The following is a 12,209-nucleotide window of genomic DNA, read 5'->3' as shown; positions in this document are numbered from 1 at the left end:
ACGGAAAACACGGTATTCAGTGTTAATTGACTTTGATACCAATTCCTCCTGCGACATGACAACAATGTAATCAGCAGCCACATCAAAACATAGCATCAATAAAACACTGTAATCAACTTCACACACACACACACACACACACACACACACACACACACACACACACACACACACACACACCTCTGGCCTATTAGCCAGCAGGGGACACTCCATAGAGAATGGAACCATTCCTTTCCCCCCGTCCCATCCCAAATCCTTATCCTCACCCCTTCCCAGTGCTATATAGTCGGCTTGGCGCTTTCCCCTTCCCTCTTAGCACGCGCCCTATTCTCTGACCAGAACAGGATCATCACGAGCCTCGACCAGTGCCTTGTGGGGACGGCGGAGCAAGCCATCATCCAAGAAAGGTCATGGACCAAGGGGGGAGGAATTTACGAAATTACAAAGCCAGTTCCGTGCTGAATCCCAATTATTTAATATATAATTTACAACGTTGGGCGAGTACGACGGGGTAGATGGGAGGTAGACTCACCCCCGTACACCACCAACACCAGGGACGTGTACCAGAGGGGGTAGATGGGAGGTAGACTCACCCCCGTACAGCACAAACACCAGGGACGTGTACCAGAGGGGGTAGATGGGAGGTAGACTCACCCCCGTACACCACCAACACCAGGGACGTGTACCAGAGGGGTAGATGGGAGGTAGACTCACCCCCGTACACCACCAACACCAGGGACGTGTACCAGAGAGGTAGATGGGAGGTAGACTCACCCCCGTACACCACCAACACCGCGCTAACGAGTTCCCAGCGTGCAGGACTTCTCTCACCACAACACCACGAGTCCAGCAGGTGCGAGCGATCAATAATTTGCACCGCCCCCCACCCACCTCTCTTTTTAGATAATCACGCCCGTCAAACACCTGCCTCTGTCAAGACGCCACGTGTGTACACACAAGACCAGCACCTGTGAGAGGCTTATGGGACCCGCCTCCATCATCAAACAGTGTGTTTACAAATCCACAAGAGCCGTGACGAAGATTCGAACCTAAAGTCCTACTTTACCGGTTATTCCCATTGATTTCATTTTGAGTGCTATCACTCCATGGTCACATTTATCGAAAGCCTGTGCGAAGTCCGTGTATATCACATCAGCATTCTGTTTTTCTTCTAATGCCTCAGTGACTTTGTTGTAGTGATCAAGTAGCTGTGAGAGGCACGATCTTCCCGCTCGAAATCCATGTTATCTTGAGATGATTTTGGGGCTTTAGTGTCACCGCGGTACCTGCTTGAAGGGGTTGATACCTGCTTGATACCTGGTTGATGGTGTTCTGGAAGTTCTTCTACTCCCCAAGCCCGGCTCGAGGCCAGGCTAGGGTCGGCTGGGGGATAGGCAAGCATAGCACGAGAACGGATCGCAAAGAGCAATGCGTAGACAACGTCAGTGATACAGACGGGTCGATTCCGTAACTAATACGACGTGTTAAGTGAGAGGACAGGGGCCACCATCTACAAGCAGGCGATGAGTCACAATAACGTGGCTAAAGTATGTTGACCAGACCACACACTAGAAGGTGAAGGGACGACGACGTTTCGGTCCGTCCTGGACCATTCTCAAGTCGACAAACGACTTGAGAATGGTCCAGGACGGACCGAAACGTCGTCGTCCCTTCACCTTCTAGTGTGTGGTCTCGTCGCCAGCATCTATATTAACCGCACTACGGGGGAAAAGAGTGTTGCTAACTGCTTGTTGCGTCAACTAATTTGAGTTGCAAATCTGCGTATCATTGCGTGTGTTGGGTGGAAGCATGCAATTGTGATTTGCATGCTTGGAGTAGGAGTACAAGCTCTGAATTTGTGAATGGCTTTAAGCCAAGACGTCGTCCTCAAATGCACACACACACACACACACCACACACACACACACACACACACACACACACACACACACACACACACACACACACCACACACACACACCACACACACACACCACACACACCACACACACACACACACACCACACACACACACCACACACACCACACACACACACCACACCACACACACACACACACACCACACACACACCACACACACACACACCACACACACACACACACACACACACACACCACACCACACACACACACACACTGCTTTCTACCCGTATTGTTGGAACATCAATCGACTTCCGGTGAGGATCGACTCAAATCCTCAATAACAATCAACTGTACTATCAAGTACAGATAGATAAGTAAAGATATAATCTTTAATCTACCCGTATTAACCAACGCGACTGGAGCCTCCTCCTTCGCTCCCATCACAATCAACTTGATCCAAGACGGACCGAATCATCGTCGTCTCATCACCTTCTACAGTGTGTGGTGTTTGATCATCATATCTTCAGCCCCCGTTATTGTGACTCATCATCCGCGTATCAACCAACATTATTCTCATTCAAACTATAAAAAAAAAGATTCCTTAAAGTTTGAGAGGCGAAACATTTGAAGGTAATCGAGTGAAAAATTTAAATTTAACGATATATATAAATCATCGCATGGCTTAAGGCACAGACTTGTCACAATTGATAAAGCCAAGAGTGTAAAGAAATAGGTACATAATAGGTACAAATACAAAGTTGAATCCAAGATGATACACGAAGCAAGTGGGGTCAGCGTTGGCTTCCACACGGAAGACAACGCTTCCGTTGGCTTCATAGAAGCGTTGGCTTCTATGATTGGTCTCCAAGATTCCTATATGCCGCATTGATGTCAAGAATGGACTTTATATCACAAAAAAATTCAACATAAAACTAATGTCCTCGTTGAGTATTCTTAATTTTTTGTCAAAATTAAACAAATATTTCTTGCAATAGGTAAACTGCAGTTTTCTATTTCAATACCAAACGTATTTTATTCGCACAATTAGTTTTATTAATACAATTGTATTAATACAATTTTAATACGATTATTAATACGATTCTCATTTGTATTTTATTGATTTTATTCATATGTACAAGAGTTCTTACATTCGTGTACAGATTACATTTGTGCATGAACTGTTCGCGTGTGCGCACGCGCGTGGTCCTGCAATAAACTGATAAGCAGACATGCCACGTGCGCAGTTGTACGCCCACTCTCCCTCCCCCACAACACACACACACACACCTCTTGGTGTGTGTGTGTGTGTGTGTGTGTGTGTGTGTGTGTGTGTGTGTGTGTGTGTGTGTGTGTGTGTGTGTGTGTGTACTCACCTATTTGTACTCACCTATTTGCGATTGCGGGGGTTGAGCTTTGGCTCTTTGGTCCCGCCTCTCAACTGTCAATCAACTGGTGTACAGATTCCTGAGCCTACTGGGCTCTATCATATCTACATTTAAAACTGTGTATGAAGTCAGCCTCCACCACATCACTGCCTAATGCATTCCATCCGTTAACTACTCTGACACTGAAAAAGTTCCTTCTAACGTCTCTGTGGCTCATGTGGGTACTCAGTTTCCACCTGTGTCCCCTTGTTCGCGTCCCACCAGTGTTGAATAGTTTATCCTTGTTTACCCGGTCGATTCCTCTGAGGATTTTGTAGGTTGTGATCATGTCTCCCCTTACTCTTCTGTCTTCCAGTGTCGTAAGATGCATTTCCCGCAGCCTTTCCTCGTAACTCATGCCTCTTAGTTCTGGGACTAGTCTAGTGGCATACCTTGTGTGTGTGTGTGTGTGTGTGTGTGTGAGAGAGAGAGAGAGAGAGAGAGAGAGAGAGAGAGAGAGAGAGAGAGAGAGAGAGAGAGAGAGAGAGAGAGAGAGAGAGAGAGAGAGAGAGAGATATCCGACTGTGATGAATCTAAGAGTCAACGCTCGATCCTACAGGCACAAATAGGCGAGTACACACGCACACGAGAAACCAAAATGAATGAAAGTGATGTGTCTTCCTGTACGAACCCAAGGAAGGGGGGGGGGGAGCGGGGGAAGGTACAAACTAACCCCCCCTCCAATATGTCCATAAAGGCTATAACAAATATAACCCAAAAACAACAAATAATATACCATGTGCTGACCCCCCAAAGAACCAAAAGGACATTGCAATCATTTCAGTTCTAAATGAATGAAAAACAAAATACTTTTAAGATATTTGCCGCAGAGCGCTAAAATAGAGCGGGTCTGAGAGGCGGACCCTCGCAACACAGTATAAAAATATTGGTTTGAACAGATAATGATTATAACGTAGAGAACACTGTAAAAAAAACAGGCAGCGGGGACACGTACCTATGAATCAATCACCGTTGCCAGGTAAAACTGCGATATATATATATATGCAAATGTCCCCCCGCGACGCGAGGGGTTCAAGCAATCTGCATGTACTGAAGGAGGGGGATAGGTAGCCAGGCTCGGGATAGGTAGCCAGGCTCGGGATAGGTAGCCAGGCTCGGTAGTCGACCTCCACTCCACGCCTTGAGCACCACTCACTCGCCACTTCATCAATCAGAAACTAGCGTGGGTGGCCTCCAGTCTGGGCCCCCGCAGGAGCAGCACACACACACAAACACTTCACACGGGCCACCAAATCATCAATTTTTCACAATAGGGATGGTGGGTAGTGGCCGCCGTCTCCGGCACTGTTGTAACAGGAAAATATCCACCGTTGTGCTGCGTCAGATTAAAGAATGCGGGAGTGAAGCCTGCACTATCGCCACGATGTAAACAATGCGTGGGGGGGAAATCCCCTTCTCACAATCTTCGAAACCAATCGAGGTGATTGTGAGTGCTGCGTCACAACACCCAGAGTGTTTGTGTGAATGGTGCACGTGTGTGTTGTGGGGGGTGTAGAGGGTCTGGGGGGGTGTCAGCACTGGTGAGGGGGGCACGGCCAGGCTGACGATACAGCGTGAGTGTAAGAGGGTCAACAGCGTTCGTTGGCTGCAGCTGACGGCAGCGGCGGCGACAGCGGCGGCGGCAGCAGCAGCTAGGGGTGTGCGCGCGAGCCCCAGCCGCCTCTAGGCACCACTGACTGATCCCTCAGACCCCAACCTACGCTCCAACAGCTGGGCCTGCGTCACTCAACTCCCCTCTCCCCCCACACTCCCTGGCCGCCCTCCCCTCTCGCTCTCCCCTCTCACTCTCCCTCTTCCCTCCCTCTCTCCCTCTCTCTCCCCTCCCTCTCCCTCTTCCCTCCCTCTCTCTCTCACTCTCTCATATATATTCGTCACTCAACTGATTATGTACAAGATCAAATAAAAATAAATAAAATATTAAGTTACGAAAACACTGCAGGTCCGGCAATTTGCGTGCACGTGACAGGATGCCAGAGGGTGTGTGCACAGGAGTGAGGGGTCAAGAGGAGCAGAGTCAGGTTATCTTGGTTATCTCGAGTCACTGACGGATATCCTTCACACGTGATCCTCCCTACCTCTCCCCCTGGATCAATTCTGGGCTAATAACGTTATTTACCACTTCCGTTGATTTAACGTTACTCAATCATGCCCTGGACAAACTATACGGTTAAATGCATCTTTAAATCGACGTAGGTGATGCGTTACTAAAGCATCCCTTTACTCCCTAAAAAAAATGAATACCAGGAGCCAGATTCACGAAAGCACTTACGCAAGTACTTACGAACGTGCACATCTTTCCTCAATCTTTGGCGGCTTTGGTTACATTTATTAAACAGTTTACAAGCATGAAAACTTGCCAATCAACTGTTGTTATTGTTATAAACAGCCTCCTGGTGCTTAGGAACTCATTAACTGTTTAATAATAGTAAATAAAGCCGCCAAAGATTGAGAAAAGATGGACAGGTTCGTAAGTGCTTGCGTAAGTGCTTCGTGAATCTGGCCCCAGACCACACACTAGAAGGTGAAGGGACGACGGCGTTTCGGTCCGTCCTGGACCATTCTCAAGTCGACCTGACAATCGACTTGAGAATGGTCCAGGACGGACCGAAACGTCGTCGTCGTCCCTTCACCTTCTAGTATGTGGTCTGGTCAACATACTTCAGCCACGTTATTGTGACTCATCGTCTGCATAACTTAGGGGTTTTAAGTTCAGTGTATATGCGAAATTCCAGTTCTTTAATGCACTGTATAAAAGACGCTATTCAGCGTACGGTCAGAAACTGCTCAACCCACCGTAGTGTGACAAGAAAAGCCCAAACGTCTCCAACCCGACAAGAAATATTACGTTACAACTATTCTTATTAAGACTTGGCTTATTCTCGCCGACAAAATGTGCATTCCCAATGGCTTATTCTCACCAACATAAACAATGATATACTGAACTAAGACCCAGTTTTCAATACTTCTCAACCTGGCATCATCACAACAGTTCGAACAGCAAACACCACCACCACCCAACCCGTTCTCGCAAATTCGTAAAGTCAATATTGACTTATTAACTACGTGCATAGGTGATATACTAAACATAATAGATACCCTTAAAAAGATTCATAGAAAACACCGACCTTACCTAACCTTGTTAGTATCTTAAGATAAGCATCTTATTGCTTCGTAATTACAATTATTACTTAACCTATACCTATTATAGGTTAGGTAATAATTGTAATTACGAAGCTATAAGATGCTTATCTTAAGATACTAACAAGGTTAGGTAAGGTCGGTGTTTTCTATGAATCTTTTTAAGGGTATCTATTATGTTAAGTATGTCACCTATGCACATATTTAATAAGTCAATATTGACTTATTAAATTTGCGAGAACGGGTTGCACCACCACCACCACTTCATGCAGGTCTGCGTTCAATCCCCAGACCGTCCAAGTGGTTGGGCACCATTCCTTTCCCCTCCCGTCCCACCCCAAATCCTTATCCTCACCCCTATCCAAGCGCTATATAGTCGTAATGGCTTGGTGCTTTTCCCCCCTGATAATATCCTTCCCTTCCCCTGTGTAAAAAAGGTACTGTGAAGACCTGGAGCCAGATTCACGAAGCAGTTACGCAAGCACTTACGAACCTGTACATCTTTTCTTCATCTTTGGCGGCTTTGTTTACAATTATTAAACAGTTAATGAGCTCCGAAGCACCAGGAGGCTGTTTATAACAATAACAACAGTTGATTGGCAAGTTTCCATGCTTATAAACTATTTAAAAAATGTAAACAAAGCCGTCAAAGATCGAGGAAAGATGTACACGTTCGTAAGTACTTGCGTAACTGCTTTGTGAATCTGACTCCAGGAAGCGTCCGGAATATAAACAAAGCAAGATAAGGCGGTCCGTCTAATTACCAAAAACTACCACATACTACACACGCTTCAGAAAACTTCCTGGCAATACGTTAGTAATGAATAAATATGATATATTTACTCATTATAATGTTGGTGCTGAATGTACAACACGAAAAAACATAATTTTAATCTGAAAAAGTATCTTTTTATAAAGAAATTAGACGAAAATAAACAGCTGGTGACGCCAAATCAAGTCGACGATCCAAGCTTCGGTTAGGTTAGGTTAGGTTAGGATAGGATAGGTTAGGTTAGGTCAGCCTAACTTAATATATCATATTTATTCATTACTAACGTATTGCCAGGAAGTTTTCTGAAGCGTGTGTAGTATGTGGTAGTTTTTGGTAATTAGACGGACCCAGATAAGGGAAAGCGAGACAAGAAGAGAACAATGAACAAGGGAACACGAGATTAATCTCCTGTTGAATTACTTCAGTCAGCCAGTCGGTCATTTTGGCTCATACTGCTGTAGAATTGTGGTAATTGAGACCACAAACACCAAAACAATCGATTGATTACACACAAAAATCACAATAGCATGATGCATCAAATGAACAAATCCACAAGGGGCCGTGATGAGGATTCGAACCTGCGTCCGAGAGGATCCCAGACGCTACCTTAGCGTCTATAGATTCGAAGTAGGTTCGAACCCTCGTCACGGCTCTTGTGGATTTGTTCAATCGATTAATTGAGTGATAAAGAATAAGCCACCCAAGAGGTGGCATGGGCATGAATAGCCCGTAAGTGGGAAAAAAAATGTTCAGTAAATCTATTCAGTATAAAACCATCGAACAAGAGTGACGAATATGCAAGTGTTATGACCCAGTGTATACCAATATACAAGTATACCCAAGTATACCACTGGGGTATACGTATATAGTCCTTGTTGATATTATATGCAAGCCATGTAAATTTCGAGCATAAAAATACTGATGTTTATATTTATTTGTTTGGTGTGAGGATGAAACTACCCAAACTGCCTTGTTAATGAGTGGTGTGTATGTATGTGTGGAGCCGGCAGGTGGTAAGCCTGTGTCTGTGGACAGTTCACGTCAGGGTAACCAACCCTTAATCTTGGTAATTGTCTTTCAATAACTCCTTAACCGTCATTGTCATAGGTCACCAGATGAGAGCGTGTCTCTTTCTGGATATCTATTTCTACATCAATTTCTGTTTATTGTGTAATTAAGAGTAACGTGAGAGGGAGATATCATATCGATTTATGTTAAAGTTGGTACTTGTGTGTTCAGCCCGTCCTCCTAAGGTTCCCAAACGTCATGATACCGTCGTACTAAAGTGTCCGTTATCCTATAACCTACCAGAGTTATGTCAATTCCACGAGCCGCTATCGTTTTCTAGTACGACGATTTTCGGCCTTAGGAAGAGTATATATACGTCAAAATACGACGTTCTATTGAGAAGGACGAGTTAAAGTGTTAGCCTGTGCCCGCCTGCTGGGTCATTCGGCCTAGGAAGATTGTCTGAGGCGGTTGTGCGCGCGCGCTCAAACTAGTAGTGTCGTCGTTGTTATAGAGTCAGCTATTCGGAACAAGTTCCAAGTAGCACGGGATATGGTGAGCGCGTAACTTACCTGGCACAGGAGCGGGACAAGTAGCCCGGGATATGGTGAGCCCGTAACTTACCTGGCACAGGAGCGGGGCAAGTAGCACGGGCTATGGTGAGCCCTCAGTGGACTTACCTGGCACTGGAGCGGTGGGTAGCAGTGTCAAGAGTTAAGTATAAGATTATTATCTTATACTTATTACGTGACGGCAAGGTAAGAATTGTGATAACTTGGGATGATGGGGGGGGGGGGAGTGTATCATATTATTGTGTCAAGTGAGTAGTGACTTTTGACAACCTCAGTGACTCAAGTTGTCAAGTTGCCAGTAGTAATATTAAGTTTGGTATGTCCTAGTGACCTCTTTTTTTAAAGTTTTTGGTCAAATCCAGTGAGTCAAGTTTATGACCATACTGACTTTGAAGCGCCTCAGTACAAACCTTACAGCTTGTACCAGTCTTGCAAGTGTTCAATTGTAATCTAGTCCACCAATCAAGTCTATGTATAACAAGAATAAAGTGACAAAGAACAAAAGGGAATTGAATGAATTATCAGGGAAAAGCGCTAAGTGATTACGACTATATAGCACTGGGAAGGGGTCAGGATAAGGATTTGGGATGGGACGGGGGGGAAGGAATGGTGCTCAACTACTTGGACGTTCGGGGGATTGAACGCCGACCTGCGTGAAGCGAGACCGTCGCTCTACCGTCCAGCCCAAGTGGTTGGGTGGAACACAAGGGAAGGTGGAGTTCAACACACGAGGGACCCTGGAAACACAAACCGAAACTGTCTCTATTTTCCGCTTGTTACAACTTGTAATAAAGTTGTTACATCTTGGCTTAACGTGTTTATGACGTATTAGAACGTTGTTACAACTTGCTATATTGGTTGTTATAACTGGTTAGGAGGTGTTAAAACTTGTTCGAACGTTGTACCAACGTCGTAGTTTTGGTGTGTGTTTGGCGGGGAGACCTCTCGAATGCTGTCAAATATCACGGCAATGAATTTTACGAGAAATCTTCGAGAGTTATACGGTTTCCAATTCGACAGTTACAGCCCTCGCTCCTGTGACTGTCCACTACGGGCTCACCATAGCCCGTGCTACTTGGAACTTTTTGTTCCAAGCAGCGAATATTTAACAACAACAAAGGTTTCAATTTAAGAGAAAACGTGGCACGGAGAAGCAGCGAACCACTAACTACATAAGGGGGGAAGCTTAGTCACTGGTAACTAAACCTACGGGCTCGCCATAGCCCGTGCTACTTAAAACTGTTCCAAGTAGCGAATATTTAACAACAAAATGGTAACTAAACCAGTAGGAAGACAAACAAAAAAAAGGGGGGAAAGGGGGTAGGAAATGTAAGATGCAAATAAGATTAGCTAGAGAGGGGAGGAGGAGTATAAAAAGGTAAAGACAGTGAGGACCCGGCCAGGAGGTATATTTCCTTAGAATTTTCAGAAATTCATATATTCTATGTACATATGGATGACCCAAGACATGACGAGAATGTGAGATTGTGAAGGGTAGACCAAAGGGATGAGGAGATAGAAAACCTGCAAGCAGAGACAACACTCACTTGGAAGGGTAATTAAGGACAGGTGTTTGCCAAAATAACGATAGACGGCAAGTAGATAACAATAAGACGGATCCCCGAGAGCCGCTATTATTGTGCTTCGTCACATACGGTACGGAAACCGGTTTTAAGGAAGGCGAGAGAAGCCAATGAGACCCCATGGTGTAGACTCCAAGCCGCCAGGAAGAGTGTGAGTGTGTGAGTGTGTGAGTGTGTGAGTGTGTGAGTGTGTGAGTGTGTGTGTGTGTGTGTGAGTGTGTGTGTGTCACTCACCTGATAGAAAATGTGTATTATTCCAGAAATTTAAGAAACTTAAAACAAAATTTAAGACAGTTATGCCAAAAATGTGTGTGTGTTCACCTAGTTACTCGCCTAGTTGTGCTTGCGGGAGGTTGAGCTCTGGCTCTTTGGTCCCGCCAATCAACAGATGAGTGTGTGTGTGTGTGTCTGCCTACTGTAAGAGTGTGTGTGTCTGTCCAAAATTGGAAAGCCAGATGTTTTAGGCATGGCCTTACCCAAATGTGTTGAGAGGACATGATCTGGGGTTCATTTACTCGTGGGGTCGGTGGTTCAAGTCTCCTAGTGCCCACGTGACTGGTATACATCTATATACAACAACGATCACGGAACACTGATCATACATGAGTGGGAAACCAAAGTGAATTGGAAAATGTGCTGCTTTCCTAATTCACTGATTTTTCCGCACATGTATGTATACTTATGTGTGTGTGAATATACACGTGCATACAATGTGGATTTTGCTCTAATTATACTAAGACTTTTCCGGCATGGACCAAAAAAAGAATACAACTTAACGGAACTAGGTGAACCGCCTACCAACCGTCACTACGGGCTCACCATAGCCCGTGCTACTTGGAACTTTTTGTTCCAGGTAGCGAATCTTAAACAACAGCCTACCAACCAAATACTCTGGCAATTCAAACTAAGTTTTCAGGAACTAATTATAGATTTCAAAACTTTTACGGGGCCTCGACACGATTACTAGAAACCTCAGACGAGAAAATGCAAATATTCGGGAAAAAAAGTTTCTTTAATAAAACAAAATAAAACACCACAAATCCTGACTAGAATTAAACACACACAAGATGGACATAAGAACCAGGGGCCAGATTCACAAAAGCAGTTACGCAAGCACTTACGAACCTGTACATCTTTTCTCAATCTTTGGCGGCTTTGTTTACAATTACTAAACAGTTAATGAGCTCCGAAGCACCAGGAGGCTTTTTATAACAATAACAACAGTTGATTGGTTAGTTTTCATGCTTGTAAACTGTTTAATAAATGTAACCAAAGCCGTCAAAGATTGAGGAAAGATGTATACGTTCGTAAGTGCTTGCGTAACTGCTTTCGTGAATCTGGCTCCAGTACCACAGGAGACAGAGGCATGGCGGGGGAAAAAAAGAATGTTTCTCCTGCAACAGAAACATTCTGACAATGTCCCCTTGCCTGACCCGCCCTATGTAGAGGACACACAGCCTCGGGGAAGAAGATGGAGGGTACTACAAGGGCACGATAGAGCTTGTGCGCCGCCTAAGAACTCAAGGCAAAGGTAATAGGAGGACAAACCAAGATTCCATCTACTATATTGCGATCACGTTCGCCCTCAGCCAAGCCAGTACCAGCGGGCGACCCCCCCCCCCCCCCACACACACACACACACACACACACACTCTTGTTCTCCAAGTAATCTAGTCCTTAATACCTTCTTGGGGGCTACTTAATGCCTTGCATATTGCTGTAGCGTTATTTCACGAGCCCGTTCTTGCACTCCACTGGTTGTGTAGCTGTTATTTGCACACGATTTATATTATAATTGTTGTGGCTT

At 45.1% G+C, this 12,209-nt stretch overlaps 1 protein-coding gene across 7 annotated transcripts in view; it reads right to left on the bottom strand.

Annotated features, from left to right (window-relative positions):
* The window catches only part of LOC123760348 (inositol polyphosphate-4-phosphatase type I A), a 171,157-nt gene that overhangs the window by 144,894 nt on the left and 14,054 nt on the right, over positions 1-12,209 (bottom strand). For 2 of the 7 annotated variants that reach the window (XM_069338282.1, XM_069338285.1), the window contains exon 1: positions 4,264-5,006. The exons of 4 other annotated variants lie outside the window; for them this stretch is intronic. The gene's annotated coding sequence lies outside the window, so the exon portion shown is untranslated. Of the gene's footprint in view, positions 1-4,263; positions 5,007-12,209 lie in introns of those variants that run through there. One more of the 7 variants, XM_069338288.1, reaches the window with a different exon arrangement.

Source organism: Procambarus clarkii, chromosome 39 (genome assembly GCF_040958095.1).
Source record: "Procambarus clarkii isolate CNS0578487 chromosome 39, FALCON_Pclarkii_2.0, whole genome shotgun sequence".
In the NCBI taxonomy this organism is placed as follows: domain Eukaryota; kingdom Metazoa; phylum Arthropoda; class Malacostraca; order Decapoda; family Cambaridae; genus Procambarus; species Procambarus clarkii.
The sequence above is the reverse complement of the archived record's forward strand: the minus strand, read 5'-3'. Positions and strand labels throughout refer to the sequence as shown.